Raw genomic sequence first — 25,082 nt, forward strand, 5'->3', positions numbered from 1 at the left:
AGTGAAGGGAACAAGCCTTCTTTAAGCACTCACTATTTGCCAGGCCCTGTGCTAAGTAAGCACTTTATAAATATTATCTCATTTGATCCTCACAACCCTGAGAGGTAGTGCTAATCATTTTCATTTTACAGTTGAGGAAATGATGGCATCCAGAGATTGGCAGCTAGGTGGCACAGCAGATAGAGAGCAGACGTGAAATCAAGAAGACACATTCTTATGAGTTCAAATCTGGCTTCACACACTTACTAGCTGTGTGACCCCGGGCAAGTCACTTAACCCTGTTTGCCTCAGTTTCCTCATCTGTAAAATGAGCTGGAGAAGGAAATAGCAAACCACTCTAGTACCTCTACAAAAAATGACCCCAAATGGGCTTCTGGAGAGTCAGACGCAAGGGAAAAATGACTCAACAAAATAACCGGGGTCACAGAGCTACTAAGTATCTGAGGCCAGATTTGAACTCAAATGCTCCTGACTCCAGGCTCAGTGCATTATCTGCTCTGCTACCTAGCTGCCTCAGTGTAGGCCTCATATGAGCTGCCCAAATCCCCTCAGCAGGAACTCATCAAGGGGAAACTCAGTGACTATTTGTGGGAGAGGTCACTGTCCTTTCTGCCATAGATTGGAGTAAACAGCTAGCGGTTGAGATCCCTTCCATCTCTGAAGTTATTTGATTCTGTAATTATGGCCCCTGACACTACATAGATGTAAAGGAAATAGGGATTTTGCCCATTATCAACTAGCCATGCAAGGAGATGAAAAAAGCAGAGCCTATGATCTCTTTGTGGTGTAAGGGATAGAAAGCCAGCCTCAGAAACCAAAAGGGCATGGGTTCAAGTCCATCCTCTGACACATAATGACCATTGACCCTTGTCAAGTAACCAAACTTCGCAATGTCCAAGGCAACTCTCTGATCCTAGAAAGTGAAGAGAAGGTACCGACCAGCATTGATAGAGGAAGGTTACTCATCTGGAAGTTGCCTGTGCCAGTGAAATCATAAATCTAATCCTTATCTCTGTCCCTATAATTTCTTCATCTCTGTCTAAATCATCTTAATGCCACTTCATTTTAATCAGGGAATTAAATAACTCAGTGGGGACAGAAAGTATATCCTAAGTCCTTTAGGATTTAAGTGCATTCCGACCTAAGACTCATGCTCTGCTCGGATTTAAATGCAACAGACATTAGGTACCTACTGGGTAGAGACCACAGGGTCTATACACTAAGAGTGAAGGAAGCTAAGACATTTAGGATAAGTGATGAAATGTACCCTCATGAAACTTGCAGTCAGTTTAACCATAAAAATTCACTTTTCTATAGTGTTTTAAAGTTTATAAAATAATTTACAAGTACTTTCACTTGAGTACAATCCTGTGAGAGAGGTACTAGTATCCCCATTTTAACAAGTGAAGAAACTGAGGCTCAGAGATGTTAAATGCCATCCCAGACAAGATACGCTTAACACTGAGTCCAGTATTTCAACCTCTACATTAATGATTAATGCATTGCCAGCACTTAATAGAAATGACCTTGCTAAGAAATACAAGGACTCACTCTCCTGTGGTCTATCTGCTGCTGTGACCATTTAGCACAGGTGAGGGCAAAGGATGCTGGGAAGACCGCAGTGCCAAAGCTTGCTTTCCCCAAATTTTATCTGAGAGCAGATTCCTTGACTTGCCCTCCGGCCCACGCTCCACCAATCTGGTGTCATTAACGTCTTGCCACTGAAGCGGATGGACCCACGCAGGCTCCAGATTGATCCTGCGAAAACCACTGGCACACTTGAGCTCAGGGGAAGCCAGACACATTTTTATCCATTTATATAGAGAAAACACCACAGGGGCACTGCCATTGGGTCTTTAGTGCCATCTTTGGAAAGTAAAACAGCTGTCGGAGAGCCAGTCCCTGCTGATAAGAACATGCAGATGTGAACGTGCAGATGTGTGAAGTAGATGGTGAGTCACCTGGAAAGCTACTAGAACGGTATTTTTTTTTAAAATACTGACTCTCAGCTGAAAGCCTGGTCTGCTGGGCACTGAGCAAGGAAAGGAAGGGAGACTGTGGAGATGCCTCCTCTCCCCTCCAATGTGACCCTTCTGCAGGTCCCTTTCCCAGGGAAAGACCTGAGAGTTTGGATGTAAAAGTTTATTAAGTATGTCTTGAATGTCCCCAACCCAAATCTTTCAATAGAAAACTTCCTGAAATGAGAGCTTCAGAACTCCCTCCAACCTTGGATTTGGGGGAAGAGGGAGAAAGCAGGAAGAGAGACACCAGCAGATAGCCTTACACTGGCAATACATTCAGCTTACACTTCCACTCTTCCCTTTAGGTCTTCAGTTTAACCCCCACCCTGACCCCAAAAAGGATAAGCCTGTTGGAAGAGCCAAGAATAGGAAATGAAGTAGATGGTTATAGGTTGAGGAATGCCCAAACTAAGTGTGGTACATGAATGTGATATTACTGCACCATTAAAGAAAAGAAAATGATGCTTGTGAAGAATAGACAGAGACCAGGGAAGACTGTATGAATTGAGGCAAAGTGAGGTAAGTAGAACTAGGAAAACAATATAAACAGTAACTATAAAAGTGTAACTGGAGGGAAAAAAAGTCAGCATTGAAACTGAATGCTCAGTAATTGTATTATTTGACTATGAATTAGAGATTACAAGAATGCCCTTACTTCCCTTATTTGTAAAGGTAAGGGACTATGGGCATAGAAGCCTGGATGTGTGTATATTTATTCATTTTTATTTATATATAAATACACATACTATATGTATAAACATATATAGTGTGTATATTGTTATTATTGAGTTGTTTTCAGTCATGTCCACTTCGTGGCTCCATTTGGGGTTTACTTGGCAATGATACTGGAGTGGTCTGCCATTTCCTTCTCCAGCTCATTTTACAGGTGAGGAAACTGAGGCAAATAGGGTTAAGTGACTTGCGCAGGGTCACCCAGCTAGTAAGAGTCTGTATCTAGTCAAATGTGTTGATTAATTTTGCTGAACTGCCTTTTTTTTTTTAATTCTTTGCCATAAATGATAGTTCTCTAGGTTGAATGGTGGAGTGGGCTGGGGTGGGATATGTTGGTAATTTAGGAAGATTTAAAAATAAAAGATATCAATAAATTTTATAAAGAAATTAAATGAAACAAAGGAGGAAGCATCCTAAACCTGAATTCTCTGGGAGAAAAGATAAATCTACTGGTTTTTCTGGGAGGTAGGCTGGAGTATGTGTATGTTTGGAGAATGGGGGGGAGCACTGCAGCTTTCACTGGGCTAGGTACAAGGCCAGGGAACAATGAAGGCTTCCTCAAGACAGTAGCAGACACAATTGTTTTAGCCCAAGAGTGTTGTGAGATAGGAGGAGGGGGGAAAGCCATACTCAATTCTCGCCCCAGCAGGGGGGCTGCGGGAGATGTTCTCAGCATGCAGTGACCCTGGGGTTAGGAACAGGCCTCTTTGACACTAGAGGTTTGTACAGATACACGAATGAAAGAACATCAGAGAAGATGAAACCATACAAATTCCGGGTAATAGAAAGAGAGGAAAGAGATGCGCGTGTGGCCTGGGTCTCAGCTCAGAAAGGTCGATTCCGAGAAGGCGCCGCCCAACTTTATATTACTTTTCAGAAAGCCAGTGAGCTGAAAAATAACTCTCTCACCTTTGTATATATATAGTATTATTCGTTCCTTCAGAGTTTCTCCTTCTCATTGTCTTGGCTTCAGGGCTGTTCTTCTCCCCAGCCTGATTTCATTTGGAGATTTGGTCTGGCACCTGGAGGGGAAGAGATGGAGGAGGTCAGCTCTCTCCCGACAATACCCAGGCCATGTCAGCCTCCTAATTAACACCCAACAGCTGGTCTCTGCCCACTCCCCAGCCTAGCTGGCCATGGGACCATGAGGAAGAGAGGGAAAGTCAAGTTTGCCCTGCAGAAGGCAGGCAGGCTGGAGGGCGTGCAATGGTCAGCGTTCCATCCTCCGCCCCCCAACTTTAGTCCACAGAGGCAGGGATGGTGGAGGCAGCAGCACCAGGCAGCAGTAGCTCCTTCACCTTTCGCAGAGCTCAGCGAGCCGCAGATGTTGTTTGAATCAGGGAAAATGTCAGCCCCCTTGAGGAGCCAAGCTTTAACTTAGAGTGAGCCCGTAGGAATCGGGACGGTGTATTCTGGGTATTGTTTTTTGGCTGCATTTGCATTTGCTCTTTTCAGTAGCTGGGGACACAGGGAGACCAGCTTGCCTTCTGTGCCCCTCCTCCTCATCTACCTCCTAGAAGTTAGGACCAAAAAGAGGGAGAGGAGGGGCAGACTGCTCTGTGCTTGTGAGTGGGGAACTCCAGGCCTCAAAGACATTGCTTCATCCTTGGCAGTTTCTTCCTGAGTCTCTGGTTTGGGCTCTCCGAGGCTCTAGGTGGGAGGAGAGGGCCCATGAAATTACTAATTCCATTCAATCTCAGTTGGGCCCCACCCAGGGTGCACCTAGAAACCACCTGCAGCATCCAATAGGTCTCATGATGTCTGGAGGTAGATGGCAGAACATGGATGCCTAAATTAATGGATAGCCACAGGTAGTGTGTTCACAGAGTTAGTTGCCTAAAGTCACTCTACCTCTGTCCTTGGCAGGATACATTCAGGTAATAGGAGGTATCTCCAATCCTTGGGTCAGCTTTACTTCAGATGTACCAAGAGAGAAAGCCTCAGCTCCCTCATAGGCTGCTCCTACAGCCAGAATTTAAGGCCAGCAGCCAGTACCACGGTCCACCTATTCCCCATTACCCTCTAGCATAGACTTATAAAATGTTGGAAGTAACCTTAAGAGATGAACTAGGTCTAGCCCTGCATTTTAAGAGGCGAAGGAATTGACATCCAGAGAAGGTTGAATGATGTGCTCTAAGTCATATAAAAAGCCAATTCTGGGACTCTGGGTCCTTCCAGCCAGCATCCCTTGTGCTGCAAACCATTGCTGCTCTAAGTGCTCTGGGACAGTGGCTTGCAGAGCCCTTCCTGAGCCCAGGGAAGGGGAACCAATTCAGGAGGCAAGAGGCAAGCAGGAGCAGCAAGGGGAGTGCTATTCAAGGGTGGAGGCACAGGCCTAACCTCAAAAGGCTAAACGTTGGTAGTAACTGGGGTTGAGGAAGGTTTGTCGCTAATGCCCGTAGTTGGTTGCGGGGCACTGAAATTATGTGCTGGATGCAAGTGGGATGCTAGGCAAGATATTATGGTGAAACAAGCACTAGACTTGGAGTGGAGGGGAGAAGTTCTGAGTCCAAATCCCAGCGTTTTTTGTTTACTAGGCATGTGGCTGAGCAAGATAGTTCCTGATACTTGGGGCCTGGCACATAATTAAGAAACGTTCATTGATTGATGTTCATCTGTTAAATAGAGTTGACACACTTGCACCACCTATCTCACACTTAGAAATGAAGCACTGAATAAATGATAAAGCTTTATTTAAGTGTGAGCTGTTATTATTAATAATATTGCTTCTAATTTACTACTTTATCCTTGTCATGAATTAATATTTCTTAAGCACTCCCCACCAGAATCATATATTTACATGCTAGGCTTTGCCAAGAAGTTTTCAGAAGTCCCCCCACCCCTCCAACTCTTTTAGGCATAGCTTTAAGCCAGACCTCTGCTCCCAACCTTTGTTCACCTCTAAGCAACAAAAGAAAGCTGAAAGTGGAGTAGAAGGAGGGGGCAATCATGGATGATGATGGTTTCTTCAGGATGCATCCCAAGGAAAAGCCTTAACTCCAGTTGAGAAAGGACAGACAAGTCCAGATAGTGTGAGTCCAAGCTCTGGGTAGTCAAATACTCAAATGGTCTTACGATCTTATCCTACCCACAATACTGATTGCGACCTTTCCATGCCTGCCTAACCTGTGGGACTTTCCTAGATATCCATGTCAACCCATGAATCAAAGCCCTGGATGTTTTTTCAGGGTTTTCAAATATACGATGAGGTGACCAAGAACCCCTAGGCTTTGGATGTTGCATTAATAAGGCCCGTAGAATGCACCTTCTTAGAGTGACAGGTATTTAGAAACATGAAGGGATGGAGACATTAGCTGACTGATATTTCCTCAGTGATTATTTCCTCCAATTTAACCACATCCCCATAATTCCCTGGGCACCTAGGGGGTGCAGCAAATGGGGCACTGGTTCTGGAGTCAGAAAGAAGAATCTTCCTGAGTTCAAATCTGACCTCAGACATTTACTGGTTGTGTGACCCTGGGCTAGGCACTTAACCCTGGTTGTCTCAGTTTCCTCATCTGTAAAATGAACTGGAAAAAAGAAATTGCAAACCATTCCAGCATCTTTGACAATGGGGTCCTGAAGAGTTGGACATGACTACAACCCTAATTCCCATTTGGAAAAAATTCCTAACATAGGGAGATAAGTTCTGGAGAACTTCAGGACTTTCATCTACTTGGGGAATCTTCCTTTGGGAATAAGATTTCCTCCTCATGCCATGTCCTGCTTGTCCTCACTCTCCATTCCTGCTCCATTTGCTTACCATCATCCCTAATCCCTGTGCTTGGACTTTGTCTATGAAGGGAAGATGTAATGATATAATATAATATAATAATAATAATAATAATAATAATAATAATAATAATAATAATAATAATAATAATAATCTCAGGCTACTTTCATCCCAGCTTTCTCCAAAGGGGTGGGGATTGGAGAAACTATCTCTTGCCTCCTCCAGCATCCAGAGACAGAGGTTGATGCTGACATGTAAGGGGTTATCCATTAGCCTGGCACTCAGTAACTTCTGATTCTGATTTATCAGATCCACTAATGTCTGAAAACTAGCCCTTTCCTTCCGTCAAGGGCGATGGTCAAGACAGCTGGAGTTACAGCTGTAGTGAGGTGTGCTGGAGGAGGAGGGAGGTGGTCTCCTACCCTATGCTTAGGGCTGGGCTCAGATGTCCAGATGTAACTGGAGCCTAGGGGGAAATTTTGAATGACACAATGACTTTCAGAGGTTCCTTGAGGCCCAGCTTCCTCCCATTTTAGCACCCTTTCCAATGCCAAGGAACCATTCCCCTTCCCAGTCACAAATGCCCTCCCTAACCCCTACTTCCCTACAGCCGTTGGGAAATGATCAAGCCCCAAGAATCCTTATGTGCTACTTTATATTGCAAATAATTGAACCAGACCCATGTGGTCTCAGTGAGGGGTTTCATCCATATTCATGACTCTCGGTTCCTGTGGAAATGAACATGCCAGAGATTCCAGCACAACCACTGTAGCAAGAAATCTTAAGTAGTAATTCAGCATTTCTCCAGTGCCCGCTCCCTGGCTAGGGAGAAAGTGGATTTAGATATTGTCTAACAAGCCAGAGGCAGCTTCTCCTACAATGGCACCTGCTTGCTCATTTTCTCTTCTCTTCTCTTCTCTTCTCTTCTCTTCTCTTCTCTTCTCTTCTCTTCTCTTCTCTTCTCTTCTCTTCTCTTCTCTTCTCTTCTCTTCTCTTCTCTGCTTTTCCATTCTTCCCCTTTCCAATCTTTCTGTCTTCCTTCTAGTCTCTTCTTCTCCTTTCCCTTCCCTTATTCCTTCTCTCCCTTTCTCCTCTCCTTTCTATTTTCCTTCCTTTCTCTCCTTCCTTTCTTCCTTCTCTAGTCTTTCATTTTTTCTAGCTCTCCTTTCTCTTCCTAGTGCCCCTCTTCTCTTCTCTTTTCTTCTCTCCTTCCCTTCTTTGATTTTTCATTACTTCCCCTTTTTCTCTCCTTTCCCTTCTCTCTCTGTCTCTCTTCCTTTCCTTTCTTCTCTCTTCTCTTCAATTGCCCCTCTTCTTTCTCTTTTTTCTTCCATTCCTTTCTTTTTTCTTCTCTCTCTGCCTTTCTCCTCTACCTCTCCTCCTTTCTCCTACAGCTACTCTCCTTTTTCCTCTCCTTTCTCAATCTCCTCTTCTCCTTCCTCCAGTCCCTCTTTTATTTCTCCTCTTTTGACTCCTTCCCATCCCCTTCTTCTTCCCTTTCCTCCATCTCCCTCTTCTCATCTCCTTTCTCCTTTTCCTTCCTTCTCCACTACTTCTGTCTCTGTTCTCCTCTCTTCTTTTTTATCTCCTCTCTTCTCCCCTTCTCTTCTCTCTATTTATTTCCTTTCTTATCTTTTTCACTCCATGTCATTTCTCCCCTTTCCTCTCTATTCCCCCCCTCTTCTTTAATTTCCAATTCTATTTTCTCTCATTTTTAATCACTGTTTCTCTCTGTGTCTCTGTCTCTGTCTCTTTCTCTCCCTTTTTCTCTCTCTCCCAGGCTTTCTTCTTTAAAACTGTGAAAGTTAAATGTCTTACAATTTCACTTTCTCTGCCTCATTAGAATGGGGAGGGGGGGAGAATGGGGATTGTTGGGGAGAATGGAAGCCTGTATAGGGAGAGTGCATGTCTATGAATACCAAGCATGTTAATAGGTTAAAGTAAATCTGAAGTAACATTTGAAAGCAGAGAGATGAAAGCAGATCACAGGCCAAAGATCAAACAATCTAGAGCCACTTCTAAGCCTTTTACAGCTGGAGATTATTAGCATTTGAAAGTGAAGAGCATTAGAGGGAGAGAGAGGGAAAAAAAAGTTGGAAAGAATTTTTGTTGTGGAGATAAAAACTGAAATAAATGACAGTGGAAAGGGAGAGCTAGAAGGAGGCTGACTTATTTTAAAAACCACATTAATACATTGAGGGAGGAAGGGGATACCTATCAATATATTTTTAGCTCTCTGACCAATATTTTAGCTTACTGATGTGGTTTGCTGGCCTCCTGGCTCTTCTCCTTCCCTGATCTTTGGGTTCCTCCATCAGGCAGTTTGTAGATGTTTCCGTGAAGGTTTAGGAGATGTTGGAAGCTCCCTCCCCTCCCCAGCAAGATCCTAGATCATGGAAACAGATGGGGAGCCCTAAGAGACCAGTAGGGAAACCTGTATTTTAGGGTGGGCAGAGAGAGGAGGGTGGTGGCCTGAGCTGCTGGACACACTGCCTAGTGGCATCTCCTGAGGCAGTATACCCTTGCCTGTTCTGGAAGAGGTATATGTATATGTGTGTGTAGGTGTATGTATACCTATGTACATCTACATATATGTGGATATATTTACATGTACATATAATTACATGTATATGTGTATTATCATAGTAGTACAGAGAGCACTAGGAAGAGAGCCAAGAGAGCTGAGTCCTGGTCCTAGCCCTGGCCCTATTAGCTTTGTGGCCTTGAGGAAGTCCTTTTACTTCTGTGGTATCAGTTTCTCCTTACATACAATGAGATCATTCTCCTAGCTGACCTCTAAGGTGGTTTTAACAACCCATAGATCCAAGCCCCTAATAGCATTCCCTCTCTTCCTTGGAGTGGTAAAGGGAACTGAGAGTAAAGGTAGAACACATCTTTGCTCTAAGAAAAACAAAAAGGTCACCAGAGTAGAAAACAGAGGATTGTGGGGAGGTGGGACAAGGGAAGCAGAACCATGCTGGCTGGGCTGGCTTCCCCATCTGAAAATGTTACAGGACAGAAAAGAGGATGGCACTATCCCAGGTTCCCAGGGGCAATAAGAGACTGGGCTCAGGGACATAAAACTCTCTTTTGTCACCATTTGCTATTCATGACCCACTTGGAAAGAGGTTTGAAAAGCCAGAGATGTGAGTGAAATGCTGCTCCTACTCCCAGAACTCTGGAAGTGGGAAGCACCCAAAGTCAGAGGGAGACTTGAGTGAAAGACAGCCGGGCCCCTATCCCTGGCAGGTCCCTGATCTCAGTGACAGTGAATGGCACCAAGCAGAGACGCCCAGGGCTCTGGCATGGAGCCGGCAGCTGCCGCTACCCGAGGTTTTTATGCTAATGCCACCTGTCAAGTCGTCAGAGCTCAGGGCAGCTGGACCTGACAGGCAAGCATCTGGGTCCCCCGGGGCTCTGTTTCCCCTGAGCATCTCTGTGGTCCCTGGAGCCATCCAGCGAGAGCACGCAGCCACTGTTCACCAAGAGAGCTGGGGTGCATCCGTGTGTGTCTGCGCATCTATGTGAGTGTGAGGAGGGAGAGAGGTGCGTGCATACAGGTGTGTGTGCGTGTGTGTGTTTGGAGAGCAGAGGCTTGGTTGAACCTGATACGGCAAATATCCTCTCCACGTCCATGTCACCTCGCTACCTTTCATCTCCAAGTGCCTCGCAGAGGAGGCAGCTTTGGCCACCCTTGAAGTGCCGTGAGCTCTGCGTTGGAATCTCAACAGCTAAATCAGAACAGATATGTTACACAACTGGATTTTCTGTATGAGAAGGCAATAGAATGCTAGTTATAGGAAATTCAGAAGAGAATTGCCCTGGGTCACTTAGTATGCCCCAGAGTATTAGAGGGTGCCCCACCTTGAGGTTCCTACCACCTTAGAGGGGAGCTGTCCCAATATGGGTACCATGACTGATGAAAAGGACAGATGTGTGCAGATGAATGAGTTTTCACGCACAGATTGGGCCCCCACACACCCACCTGAACTTTTCCTTAACATTTAGGGAGAGGCCAAGGAAGAGGAAACACTGGCTGTAATTGGTTTATGAATGATTCACTCAGCATTGTGCCTGCCCATAAAATACAGACACACTTAATAGTCTCCCAGGGACTCTGGGGCTCCCAGGCTGTAACTCCCCGGCCCCCAGTCCCTCCTGCTTGGCCTGACACCTTGTTTGGTGAATCTGATTTCATCCTGATCTTAAATCTGCCCTAAATGCTACAACTATAGTGGCCACTTTAGGAGGAGGAGGTGAAAAGAGGGGGATGGTTGTTGTGAATTACAACCCAGGTCTATTAGGAAGGGATGACTCCTCCACACAGGCTGTCCTAAATCAGACCCAAGGAGCCTGTCACTAGGCAGAGGGGAGGCATGAAAGTGGGGAAGGAGGGAGATGGATTGAGAGTTCTGAATTTAGGAATCTCTCATGCATTGCCCTCAATAATCTCTAGCTATGCAGGCCACTCATGTGTCCTGAAATGCCCTCTCCTTCCTGTTTCTGCTGCCCGTGATCACATACTGCACTGTTTTCATCTGCTGCAACAAATCAGGAAAACCAGGAGAGAGCTGGGTTACTGGCTTGAGGGGCAGGGGACAGGGATGCCTGGATAGTATGAGTATGAAGAACAGCAGAGAATGAAGATCTAGGATATCAGATACTTCTGCTAAGGGTCTGATATCTAAGATATATGGGGAACAGTCACAAATATGTGCAATTTGTTATTCCCCATATGAAGAAGCAACCAAAGGATATGTACAATCATTTCTGAAAGGAAGAATCGCAAATAATTAACAATGATTTTCTAGAATAAAGAATAAAGAATTAATAAGAGAAATTAATAAGAGAAATGCAGATCAAAATCACTACAAGATTTTATCTTATACCCAGTAAATTGGGGGGGGAAAAGGACAAATGATGTTAATTGTCAGTGTTGGAGGGGCTAGAGGAAAACAGGCACACTAATACACTGCTGGTAGAGCTAGGAACTATTCCAACTAGTATGAAAAGCAATTTGGAATTATGCTTATAAACTGACTGCAGTGCCTATATCTTTAAATTCACACACACACACACACACACACACACACACACACACACACAGAGTTGTTGTTCTTCACTCATTTTCCATTTGTCTTCAACTTTTCATAACCCCATTTGGGGTTTTCTTGGCAAAGATGCTGGAGTAGTTTGCCATTACCTTCTCCAGCACATTTTACAGATGAGAAACTGAGGCAAACAGGGTTAAGTGACTTGTCCAGCATCACACAGCTAGTAAGTATCTGAGGCTGGATTTGAACTCAGAAAGATTCCTCTTCCTGACTTCTGGCCCAGTGCTCTATGCACTGTACCACCTAACTGCTATGCACATACGCACGCACACCCACGTATATATGTGGGTATGCCTATATATATATTTGTGTGTGTTTGTATGTATATATGTGTATATATATACATACATATACATACATATATACATACATACATATATACACACATACATATGTCATAGCAGTGAGATCTCTGGGTGCAGGCATTTTAGTCAGTTTATAAGCTATATAGATATAGACATGTGTGTCTGTATCGGATTTATGTGCCAAAGATAGAAAGGTATCATATGCACCAAAATATTTGTAGTAGCACTTCTCAGAACTGGAAACTAATTAGTTGCCCATTGATTGGGAAATAGCAAACTGTGGCATAGAAATTTAATGACTGCGTTGTAAGAAATGTTGAATATGAAGAATTCATAGAAGCATGGGAAGTCACGAATGAATGCAGAGTGCAGTAAACAGAAACAGGATGATGGCATATACAATGACTATAACAATATAAACTGGAAGAACAATAAGAACAAAATAAACTGAAAGCTGTATAATTTTCAGAATCAAACTGGGGTCTGGTGAAGAGTTAGGAAAATTTGTCTCCTTCCCTTCACTGCGGAGGTGGGAGGCTATGGGAGTAGAATACGGTATGAACTGTCAGACACAGTCGGTGTGTTGTTTAATTTTTCTTTTTCTTTTTTTCTCAATGGGGGTGGGGTAAGAGATAGAGAAAATGATTTTCCTTAAATGGAAAAAGTAAAATGTAAAATAGAACAAAAGAAAGTTGCTTAGAGAACTGAGAGGTGAAGTGCTATGTCCAAGGTGTCAGACATAGGATTAGAACTCAGATCTTCCTAGTTCCCATGCCAGCATGCTATCCACTACACCATCCTACCTGCCATTGCATTACTTTTCAAATGTAACTTCCTCTCCCTCTTAATGTATTAAATTCCTGGTCATCCCTTAAAGACCAAGTGTTCTCCCAGTCAGCAATGTCATTCTCCCCTGATCTCATTGTTCCTGTGTAGTTCTTTCAGTCTTGCCCAGCTCTTCCTGACCCCATTTGGGGTTTTCTTGGCAGAGATACTGGAGGGGTTTGCCATTTCCTTCTCCAGCACATTTTACAGATGAGGAAACTGAAGCAAACAGGGTCAAGTGACTTGCCCAGGGTCACATAGCTAAGAAGTGTCTGAGGCCACTTTTGAACTCAGGTCTTCCTGACTCCAGGCCCAGCACTGTATCTACTACACCATCTAGCTGGCCTATACCCTCAAATCTTACCTAGAACTTAATTTTTCAAACTATTATGACCTTATCAAATGATATCTGTGTGTCTTCTTTCTTTACCTCAATGTATGTCACATGAGGGTGGAGACCATTTATTATCGAAACTGAAAAACAGCAACCAAAAAGAGAGAAATAAAGAGAAATTAGAGTCTCTCATGTTCAAATCTTGGTGTTATCTTTGTCCTCTCTTTTCCTCCACCTTACCTCTCATGTCCAATTACATAATACCACCTCCGCAATTCAACTTTTCATCTGCTCTCTCTGTTCTACCACTGACCCCAATTACTACTCACTTGCACTATTATAATAACCTCCTAACCAGTGCCCCTGCCTCCACCTCTATTCCCCTCCCATCTATCCTTCACCCGGTCAGTAGGTTCATTTCCCTTCCCAGAGACTTGGTCATCACATTTGACACTCCCACTCCCCAAATCTGCAGTGCCTCCCTACAAAGGCAACAAAGCTAAAGCTCTTCAATTTGTCATCCAAAGCTCTTCACAATCAGGTGTCAATTAACCTAACTAAATTTGTCTCATGTTATTTCTAGTGATGTACTCTGTGATCCAGTCAACTTGGATTATAGTCATTCCTCATCAAACCCTGCACTTTATACTCCATTCATTTTGCTCACGGGTTTTTTTTAAGAATCTGTATCTTGAACCCTCATTTCCATCCTGCCCCTATTGAATTCTTGGTTGGTTTTTGTCCTTCATTCTTAAAGAGGACCAAAATGACATCACTATGTTAAAGTGAAGTTACAATATTATGTCTGACTGTGGCTGATCAGATCAATATAGCTCAGAATGCTCTACCACAGGTTGGGTACAAATAGTCCACATGAACATTTGGAGGAGAGATGTCTCTAAATCTGTGCATCTAGTATTTCTTTTGAGCTACTGTGTGACTCCTGACAGATCATTTAACCTCTCATCCTCAGTCTCTATAAATGGGAATAACAATAGCACTTAATTTGCAGGGCTATTGTTAGTATCAAATATAGTAATATATATAAAGTACTTTGAAAACCATGAAGTGATATGTATATATACTAGATATTATTATTTTTAGTGATCATAACTTCCCTTTTCATGAGCTTTCAAGCCATTCTTTTAATAATATGTACTAGAATTTTGCCTGAAATAAAAATCAAACTCATCAGACTATAGTTTGAAGACTCTGACCTTGCTTCATTTATTAAAAATAAACCTTTGACCAGCTCCAATAATATAACATCTTTTCTGTTTTATACAGTTATTAAGAAAAACCACCAGTGGCATCCCAGCAATCCCACCCAGAGGTTCTTTCAGTACTCTTAGGTGTACCTCATCTGAGCTTGGTGACTTGAATTCTTTGAGTCTAGCCAGATGCTCTCTTACTGCCATCTTGTTTTGTGTTTAAATTCCCAGTTAACCATTTTTGCTCTGTTTTCCAGGCTGGAGCTCATTCTTCTTGGTGGAGAAAACAGAAGCCACCTAGGAATAGAGTGATTCTGCCTTCTTTCCATCATTCAACAAACATCTGACATTTATTGAGCATCTACAATGTTCTCAGCATTGTGCTAGGCATTGGTATCATCTTTATCTTCCCCTTCACTCCAAGCAGTGAACCATCCGTTACTTGAGTCTTGCTCTACTCTCATCATACCTAAAAAGTTTTGTTTCTATTAACATTAGCTGCCAGCCTACACTCATGCCGAATTCCAACATTACAGTCAACATTCCTACTAGATCTTGCCACTCTTTTGTATTCATGTCCAGTTTCCATTTTCTGTACATTCCTTTTAAAAAATCTAAGTTGGGGAATAGGTCTGTCCCCTGTGCCATCTTATAGTTCTTTGTAAACAGCTCTTCCTTCTCCTCATCAGAATCACTTCTATTTTTGTTTTCAAATTTTAATTCTTGAGTGCTTCCTATCTCTTGGACTTACTCCTTTTAAACAATCTTAGCACATGGCACCCTACTTATCTGTTCTTTGAAATCCACTCTCCCCAAATCTACGATGTATGTCAGTCTATGCCTGGCTTTCTCCTTCTCATCTGTTTCAAATTGTTAAATAGTACGATTGCTTCTTCCCAAGGTTCTTATTATTTTTCACTTTAGAAAGTACTTTTCTACTTATTACACAAAATATGGTCTACAGTTCTTATCACTTTCTCTCCCTTGGAAGCACAACAAAGCAAGTCAAGAATGTTTACTTATTCTATATTTAACAGAAAGGTTGCTATTCTTATTCTACTATTCCATTCTATTCTCCTACCTTCTTACAGAAGTCTAGTGAATTTGAAGTCCACTATTACTCTATACTTTCTTCTTGCCAACTTTTGAATTGCTTTTAGAACCTGTTTCCTTCATCTAACCATTGCTCATCACAATATTGCTTTCATTTCTCCCTCTGTTGTTCCTCACCCAACTGTTCATCATGCTTACTGCCCCCCTGCAGTCCCTTTTAAATAAGGTATGCCCAACTATTATCATACATCAGTGTTGAGTCACATCACAACATATATCACTAATAGTCATCATTTATTAAGTGCTTACTATGAAAATCAAGTTGAATCTGCCTCAGTCTCAAGGGTATTCCTGAGTGGTGGAGGGATGTGGCCACCATCTGAAACCATGAGTATTATTATTATTATTATACCTCTTATAATACAATAGAGTCACATTATTTCTAGTTTTAAGGGGCCTTAAAATTTACCTAGTCCAACTCCCTCATTTTATAAATGAAGTTCTGTTGAGACTTGCTCAAGATTACACAGAGTTGTTGAGTTGCAGAGCTAAGATATGGATCTAAGTCTTCTACCATTTTAAATGTAAATTCTTTGAGGACAGGGACTGTTTCACTTGTGTCTTTGTATCCCCAGCATTTAGCACAGTGGCTAGCATGCAGTAGGTACTTAATAAATGCTTGTCAATTGAGGGATTAAATGAAACGTTCTTTTGATGATACCTTGCTTTCTCTTCTTTTATATTGTTTGTGGTTCTTAAAGTCAAGAAGACTTATATTTGAATCTTGCTTCTGATATTTCCTACTTGCAAAACCATGGACAAATCATCTAACATCTGTGAAACTCAGTTTCCTCATTTGTAAAATGGGCATGATGATACATGCAGTACTTCTTTCATTGGGTTGGTAGCTATCAAATAAGATGATGTTTGTATAGCACCTTACAAGCCTTAAAGCCTCATATAAATTTCAGATATTATTTCTGCATTCCTGTCCATGTCATGCCTGCTTCTCTCTGTGACATCCGGCTTAGTCAATTTTCAGTTAAAAACCCTCTTAAAGATCTCCAAGTCTCCAGGCAAATGCAATCTTCCCAGGCCTCATTAGACATGTCCTATCCATGGTCAAGAACTCATTGTTCTGAATCTGAAGCCCTGCAACAGAAATCTGAATCATGTTCTCAGGCTCTTCATTTTAACTAGCTGTTGACTTCCCCTCACACTCCCTCCCTACCCACACTGACACCGCTCAGGTATCAGACATATTTATGTGTCTCTTACCAGGCTACTAACCTATAACTCTATGAGTGCAGCAACCATGTCTTATCTAAGTTTTGTACCTAGCACAGTGATTTGCATACAATAGGTGCTTTATAAATGTGGAATTGAACTGTTTTAAAAGTATAAAGAGCATATAAATTGCTGTGTTCTAAAGTAATGAAATGTCATTTCTGCTAGCTAACCTTAGATTATCTCTCAATTCAATTACAATCAAGTAAATATGTGTCTACCTCCACTTGTATTTTTCATTTTTTTAACGTCACTTCAGCCTTTTCTCTTTCTCTTATCCCTGAAGAGTGATTTTAGACCCCAAAATGCAGCAGTTAGGTGTGTCCTATTCTTTATTTATATTTGCTGTTGTTGTTCAGTCGTTTCAGTCGTGTCTGACTCTACGTGACCCCATTTGGAGTTTTCTTGGCAAAAATACTGAAATAGTTTGCCATTTTTTTCTCCACCTCATTTTACAGATGAGGAAACTGAGGCAAATAGTGTGAAGTCATTTGCCCAGGGTCACACAGATAATAAGTATCTCAGGCCAGATTTGAACTAAAAAAGATGAGTCTTCTTGACTCTAGGCCCAGCATCCTATCCATGGTGCCACTTAACTGCCCTCTTTATTTATAAAGTATGCCTTTAATCCAAAAACTTAGCTCAGATTCTTCCATATACTATCCAAATGGACTAAGTCTTTTCGGGTCCACATTCAGTCTTTGAAATCAATTTCCTCACACACTTTCTCTCCCTACCCAATGTGAACACTAACAAAGTTCTTCCCCAGGCTGGGTAGGACAGGAACAACTTGCTTTTAATCGAGCCAGACAGTTAAGGTTAGAAGTCCTGGAAAATATCTCCGACTCTGTGCTGTTGGTTTTGATGTATTGAATGGCTCACAATACCATTTTGAATATTCAATTAAACTCAATGTGTATTTTAAAGTAAACTTCTATTGATACAGTTGGTTTTTATATTATCTACAGATCCCAAGGTATCCCTTCCAAATCTTCCACCCAAAGAACTATCCCTTATAACAAACAACAACAGCACAGAGTTGGAGATATTTTCCAGGACTTCTAACCTTAACTGTCTGGCTTGATTAAAAGCAAGTTGTCCCTGTCCTACCCAGCCTGGGGAAGAACTTTGTTAGTGTTCACATTGGGTAGGGAGAGAAAGTGTGTGAGGAAATTGATTTCAAAGACTGAATGTGGACCTGAAAAGACTTAGTCCATTTGGATAGTATGTGGAAGAATCTGAGCTAAGTTTTTGGCACCCATTGCCATCCTCCTTCTGTCTAGTCTTTAATCTCTACCTACTTACTGGTCCCTTCTTTTCTGACCACAAATATACCCAAGTCTCCCCTATTCTTTTTTTTGGGGGGTTTTATTTTTAGTTTTTATTGAAATTCTTAATTTGCTTATCTGTGTTAATACCTTTCAAATGGAAGTAAAGTCCTTCTCATCTGTACAAGTGGATTAAATACTGGATCCGAACTGATGTTGATAAGATATATATAACCTGAAAAGTGGGCAGGTATCCTCTTTTAGACAACTTTTTTATTTGTGCATTCTGTGACACTGTAGAGAAATCCTAACACAAGTTGTTTTTCTGATACATCATTCAATGGACCCACAAACTGGTTGTCATCACTTCTTACAGCACACATTTAGGAAAGAAGAAGATTTATTCTAGGCCTTTTCTTCTTTCATACTCTAAAATATCTTCTTCATGTTGGTGGAGGAAGAAGGCCCACAGGCCTGCAATAGTGCCCAAGGTTAGTATAACTTTCAGCCAGTTGGGTTTGTCATTTTGGTTGTCCCGAACATAAAATGCTGAATGAACCAAAGTGTGGCACGGGAGCTGGGACCCGGAGAGCAGTAGGGACAGCTGCGGTCAAGTCTCCCCTATTCTTAAAAAGCACTCACTAGATCCTGCCAATCTCATTAGTTATTATCCTGTGTCTCTCCTGCCCTACGTGGTTAAATTCCTTGAAAAAGCTGTGTACACAGGATATCTCCACTTCCAATCTCTTCTAACCCTCTGCAATCAGGCTTTTGGCCTCAGCATTCAATCAAAATTGCCCCTTTTAAAGTAAGCAATGATGTCTTAATTGCCAAATTTAATGATGTTTTCTCATTGTTTATTCTTCTTGACTTCTCTCTAGCATTTGACACTGCTGGACATGTTCTTCTGAATGCTCTCTCTTTTCTGGATTTTCATGACATACTCTATCTTGCTTCTCCTGTCCAACCACTCCTTAGTCTCCTTGTCTGGATATTTGTCCATATCACGATCACTAACTGTGAATATATCCCAAAGCTCTGTCCTGGGCCCCTTCTCCTTTCTTTCTGTACTGTCCCCTTTGCTGATCTCATCAACTACCCTGGGCTCAATGATCATCTCTGTGCATTTGAGTTTCAGATCCATTATAGCCAGCCTTTGTCCCTCTCTTGAGACCCCATCAACCTCCTATTGGATATCACAAATTATATATACCACAGGCATCTTAAAGTTAATGGGTATAAAACAATGTATATTATTTTTCCTTCTTAAACTCACCCCTCCTCTGAACTTCCTTATTACTATCCAAGACATCACCCTCCTTCCAGGTTTGCAACTTTTTGTCATCCTCAATTCCTCCCTTCCTCTCAACTTACTTAACCAATCAGTTGCCAAATCTTATTTATATCTCTACAGAATCTCTCATATAAGTCCCTTTCTCTCCACTCACATAATCAAAATCCTTCCTCTCACCTGGACAATGGCAATAACCTGCTAATTGGTCTCCCTGCCTCACATCTCTCTCCCCTCCAATCCATTTTCCACAAAGCTGCCAAAGTGATTTTCCGAAGTACAGGTCTGACCTTGTTTTACCTCTATTCAACAAATTCCAGTGGCTCCCTATTCCCTCTAGGGTCTACTATAAGCTCTTTTGTTTGGCTTTTAAAACTCCTCACAACTTGGCCCCCTTTTCTCTTTCCTTTCTATTTATACATTATTCCCTTCCACTCACTCTGCATTCCCATCATACTGACCTACTTACAGTTTCTTATACATAGCACTTCATCTTCTACCTCCACACATTTGCACTGGCTGTCCCCTATGCCTCCACTTCTCTTGCTCCTCACCTTCACCTTTTAGAATCCCTGACTTCTTTCAAAACTTACCTCAAGTTCTACCTAAGACAAGAGGCCTTTTTCAGTTCCCTCCCTCTTCCCAGATGTTAATATCTTCCCCTCTTGGCTTGTGACCAACTCTTTGTGGCCCCATTTGGGGTTTTCTTGATAAAGATACTGGAGTGGTTCACCATTTCCTTCTCCACTGCATTTTACAGATGAGGAAACTGAGGCAAACAGGGTTAAGTGACTTGCCCAGGGTCACACATCTAATAAGTGTTAGAGGTCAGATTTGAACCCAGGTCTTCCTGACTCCAGTCTTGGCCCTCAATCCACTCTGCCCTCCTAGGTTACCTTGTATCTACTGTATCATGGAATTATCTATTTATGTACATGCCAACTTCCCCATTACAGTGTAAGCACCTTGAGACAGGAACTATATTTGTTTGTTCTTTGTATCCCCAACGCTTGGCCCCAGTGCCTGGCACATAGTAGGTTCTCAATAAAGGCTTATTAATTTTTAATTGACTCATCTTCTTCTGAACATACTCCAGTTTATCAATGTGCTTCCTGAAATGTGGCACCTAGAAGTGAACATACTGCTGCTCAATGTGGTCTGACCAGGGCAGAGTGCATTACGACAATTCCCTCCCTTGGTCTGGATACCATGCTATTCTTAATGCAATATAAGATTACATTTGTTTTTATTTTGGTTAGAGGTGGGGTGGGGCCAACGCTGTTGAGTCATATTAGGCTTGAAGTCTAAAACTACCAGATCTCATTCATAGGAACCCTCATATACTCACACTTATCTCATCCCGTAATAGAACAATTGATTTTTTTAATCCAAGTGTCAGATTTTTCATTTGTCCCTATTCAATTTCATCTCACTACATTGTTACCTTTCAAGATTCTTTTCAATCATATCTCTGCTATTAGTTCTTCTTCTCGGCTTTAGATCACCTGCAAATTTGATGTATCCGCTGTCTATATCTCCATTCAAATCCGTGATAAAAATGTTGAATGGCACTAGGTCAGTGATAGATCACTGGGATACTTCACTGGAAACCTGCCACGTTGACACTAGCTTTTATATGGCTACAGTTTGGTTCCAGTAATGCAATCAGTACCAAATCTACCCAACTACTATAATCCATAGGGTAAATAGAGCACTGGGCCCAGAGTCAGGAAGATTCATCTCCCTGAGTTTAAATCTGGCCACAGATACTTACTAGCTGGGTGACCCTGGACAAGTCATTTAATTCTGTTTACCTGTTTCCTCATCTGTCAAATGAGCTGGAGAAAGAAATGGCAAAACCACTCCAATACCTTTACCAAGAAAACCCCAAATGAGGTCATGAAGAGTTGGGCCTGGCTGAAAACAGCTGAACAACAACATCAATCTAGTCTACATCTCTTCCTCTTGTTTGCAAGGATTTTATAAGATTCTTTGTGAAATTTCTCATTGAATTCCACTTACATTAAATTCATGGCATTCTTCTCATCTTCCAGTCAAAAAAGAGAAATAAAGTTGCTCCCTCATATTGGGTCATGATCTTGGTTAAGCCATAACGGCTTTTTGTGATCGCTTTTTCCTTTTCTAAATGCCCATAAGCTATCCTTTTAACAATATGTTCTAGAATTTTACCAGGAAGAGAAAACCAATTCCTTAGACTACAGTTTTTAACTTCTTTCCTTTTTTGAAAATTGAACATTTGTAGCTCTCTGGTCCTGAGGCACCTCTCCCATCTTCCACAATTTTTCAAAGATCACTGACAGTGGATTAGCAATCACATCCACCAGTCTTTTTAGTATTCTAGGATATAGTTCACCTTGGCCTGGTAACTTGAACTCACTGAGGGCAGCTAAGTGGTCTCTTACGAACTCTGCACTTATCTTAGGTTTCAATATTCTGCTAACCATTTTTATTCTCTCTTGCCAATTCCAAAGATTATTCTCTTTGGTAGAGAAATCAGAAGAAAAATAAGAGTTGAATGGGTTTGCCCTCTAGCTTTTTATTATCATCATATTCTTATCCTCCCCAGCAGCAATCATAGCCCTTCTTCTTTTTATTCCCCCAAAAGAACGTCTACAAAACACTTTTTGTTGTTCTCAGTCCCTAGCTGACTTCTGGATCAATGTGAGTCAATAATAATAATGAACATTTTTACAATACTTTAAACCTTACAAAATTCTTTCCTTGTATCAACACCTTGGGAGAGATCATGCAAGTATTATTATTCCAAATGCACAAGTGAGGAAACTGAGACTCTGAAAGGGTAAGTGACTTCCTTATGGTTACACAGTAGGTCACTATAGGATTTGGGATTCTAATTCAGGTGTTCCTAACTCCAAATCTAAAGGCAATACTGCCTGTGAAAATAATAATGTTTAATGTTTATACTTAGCAGTTTGTATTCATTTATTTTTGAAAAAATCATAGCTGAATATATAAGGATACTCTTCTCTTTGGCTCAATTGACTGCATCTATAGGAAAGTTCATTGTTCAGACCAGTAGACCATACCCCTAAGCAGCACCATCCATCTGGTGGCAGTTACTCTAATTGCAGCCAAGATACTTAGAAGGAAATCATTTGCAAATTGCTTGTCTTAAAAACCTAAACATCATCTTTGCTGCAGCTCTTATAGGGTACCTACCATACTCCCTATAGAAGTTATTCAAAACCTTCTATATTTTCCTTAACACTCATTCATTCAACAATCATTTATTTAACACCTATTATGTGTGAGGCCCCATTTGGGGATATAAAGCTAAATGAGAAGCTGTCTCTACCCTAAACAAGGGAGATGTGATACATGTACAAATAGACAATTTCTATACATTATTTATACAGCTATATAATAACTATAGTGAAGAATTGAATACGATAATAATATAATATAGATGCAAAGTTCTGTGTATGATTTGAGGAAGGAAAAGTTATTCTAATTGTGGAGATCAGGGAAGCTTCAAAGAGAAAAACTTCTAAACTGCGCTTTAAAAAATGGGTTGGGGGGCAGCTAGGTGGTGCAGTGGATAGAGCTCTGGCCTTGGAGTCAGGAGGACCTGAGTTCAAATACACCTTCAGACACTTGACACTTACTAGTTGTATGACCCTGGGCAAGTCACTTAACCCCGATTGCCTCACCGAAAAAAAAAAAGGCAAAAAAAAAAAGATGGGTTGAATATTAATGGAGATAGCTGGATAGCTCCATGGATAGAGCACTGAGCCTGGAGTCAGGAAGACCTGAGTTAAATCTGGCCTCAGACTCTTACTAGCTATGTGAACTTGGGCAAGTCAGCTAACCTCTGTTTGTCTAAAAGGCAGCTAGGTGACTCAGTGAATAGAGTGCTTAGCCTGGAGTCAGGAAGACCTGAGTTCAAATCTGGCCTCAGAAACTTATTGGTATACCCATGGGCAAGTCATTTAACCTCTGTTTGCCTTAATCCACTGGAGAAGTAAATGGCCAACCACTCTGGTATCTTTGCCAAGAAAATCCCATAGACAGTATAGCCCCACAGGGTCACAAAGACTCAGACACAATTAAACAACCAAACAACAACAATGATATTGATGAACAGGAGTTCATGTCTAGACCTAATGGCAGTGTAGAAGCGATAGATAGATAGATAGATAGATAGATAGATAGATAGATAGATAGATAGATATAGATAGGTAGGTAGGTAGGTAGGTAGGTAGATAGATAGATAGATAGATAGATAGATAGATAGATAGAGATAGATGAATAGACAGATAGATACATACGTACATATATGTATAGTTTTTGGAGCATGTCTAATCTACCTAATATGGAGGCTCCCTGAGGGGTTTGTCCTAGGCATGGCCAAATCAACTAACATGGAGACATTCTGCATTCCTTACCAAGAAGGTGGGTATAGTCTCCTTTGATTGGATGTATAACCAGAACAAGCCAGGAAAACTGCAAGTTTGAAAATGGCCTGAGACAGTAACTCTTTTTCTTCCTGCATTCTCTTTCCTGCTGCATCCAGAGGTTGAAGAATACAACTGACCCACAGCAGAGGCACCATGTACTGAACTGGAAGGCAAATCCCCTCACATTTTTACCCCAGCTCCAAGAAATGGATACAGGTGTCTATGTTCTGTGTTGTTCATTCTCAGTTTTAGGTGCCAGTGGCAATTCACACCAGACCTGGGAATTCAAATCACAGAAACCTTGAAGCCAGGATTGTAGGAAGGACAGTGCAGCCAGCCAAGATGATAAGGGAGTCCAGAGAAGCCAGGGTGCTGGAGACTTGAGCCCAAGTGGCTACAAATTTGATACTGACACTGTGTGCTCTATAGGAACTAAGCTAGGCCATGAACCTAATCCCCATCCCCTCTCCAGAGACTGATGTGGTAGAAATGGAGAGTAGGATTAAGTCCCATGCTGGGGGAGTACATTTGTAAGTTTGTGATTATGACTTTGAAGTAGATATTCTTTTGTAAAAGCTGCTCCTAAAGCTAAATGGAAATGGGGTGCAGGAGGCTATCCATGCAATTAGGGGAATATTATCAATGGGGAATGGAGACATTTGCAGAGAGCCTAGACAACCCCAAAATCCCTTAATGATATCAGAGAACCCTGAGGAAGGGTTGAAATCTAACACACCTGGCCTTCCAGGCAATGAGGGCTAGAAGAGTCAGTGTTACATATACGTATATATTTGGGATGAGAAGTAATTCAGTTTGTCTGGGCTAAGGAATATATGGATGGGAATATCATGAGATCAGGCAGGAAAATAGGGCAGAAGTGTGGTTCTAGGGAGCCTTGAATGCCAGGCACAGGCTTTTAGACTTTATTCAGCAAGCAAAAAAAAAAAGCATGTTTGTGTATGTGTGTGTGTGTGTGTGTGTGTGTGTGTGTGTGTGTGTAGTGTTTTAAGCAAAGACTTGAGTTTAAATGAGGCCTGAGACACTTACTAGCTGGGCAAGTCATTCAACCTTATTTGCCTCCATTTCCTCATCTGTAAAATAAGCCAGAGAAGGAAATGTCAAACCACTTCAGTATCTTTGCCAAGAACCCCAAAATGAGGACACAAAAACTCAGACACAACTGAACAATAACAACAAAGGAAGGTGCATTTTGTCAGTTCTTCCTCATTAGGGAAAGATGACTCATTGAGCATCAGAAGTCTCTGAATTGTTAAGACAGTTAAAGAGTCCAGCAGAAGGAAAGAGAGCAAGGGCATTTGAGAAGGCAGCACGAGCTGAGTGAGAATGGAGCAGGAGCATCAACAGATGAGAAAATCCAGACAGTGTACCTGGGAGAGCACTGATGAGGGTGGAAGCATCACTGTGGATTGGCTGAAGAAGAGGTTGGTTGGAGGAGAGCTGAACTCTGC

Source organism: Phascolarctos cinereus, unplaced genomic scaffold (genome assembly GCF_003287225.1).
Source record: "Phascolarctos cinereus isolate Bilbo 61053 unplaced genomic scaffold, phaCin_HiC Scaffold_726;HRSCAF=1367, whole genome shotgun sequence".
NCBI classification, from domain to species: Eukaryota; Metazoa; Chordata; class Mammalia; order Diprotodontia; family Phascolarctidae; genus Phascolarctos; species Phascolarctos cinereus.